The following is an 836-nucleotide window of genomic DNA, read 5'->3' on the forward strand; positions in this document are numbered from 1 at the left end:
ACTACCCTCTACTTCTGATAATTTTGACCCTGCGGATGAACCCCCTCTGCACAGGTCTCCTCCTGTACCTTCCTCTGTTCCCCAACCCCCTCAGTTAACTCCGCTCCATCCACCTCCTGCACCCGGCCGGCCAGTAAACAGCCCTGGTCTCCGGGGCAGCCACTGCGGGGTGAGGGGCCCCCTAGTCAGCCTGTTCTCCCTCCTGCCTCTTCATCCCCTGTTTCTTCCAGCCCCGCTTCGCCACCATTTCCTGTACCCCAACCCCCACAGGCAGCTCTGCCACCATCTTCTTTTCTTCCATCGCCATCTTTTGTCCAGCCATTTTCTAGTCCCACCTTACCGCCATCTTGTTCCCTGCCGACTCCTATTTCACCTGCCCTGGCACCCTCTTTTAGTCCCCCTGTGTCTCGTTCCCGGGGACTCCTCCCTTCCTCTACCATTGCTCCTCTCCGCAAAGTAGCTGGTGCTGAGAGGGTCGTAAGGGTACACGCTCCCTTTTCATTAGCCGATCTCGCCCAGCTAGAAAGGAGATTGGGGTCCTACACCACCGACACCTCTACTTACATTAAAGAATTCCAATGGGCCCTTCAGGCATACAGTCTCACACATCATGACATCTATATGCTCCTAGCCAACACCCTCCTTTCCAAAGAACGTGATCGTGTTTGGGGTGCGGCTCGGAGTCATGCAGATGAAGTCCACTGCACAAACCATGCCCTTCCCATTGGCCCCCAGGCAGTTCCCGAACAGGATCCACATTGGGATTACAACACGCCACAGGGAATTCCGGCCATAGATAATTTTAATTCTTGCCTCCTGGCCAGTCTTAAAAAGGC

This window comes from Galeopterus variegatus, unplaced genomic scaffold (genome assembly GCF_000696425.1).
Source record: "Galeopterus variegatus unplaced genomic scaffold, G_variegatus-3.0.2 Scaffold583, whole genome shotgun sequence".
Taxonomy (NCBI): domain Eukaryota; kingdom Metazoa; phylum Chordata; class Mammalia; order Dermoptera; family Cynocephalidae; genus Galeopterus; species Galeopterus variegatus.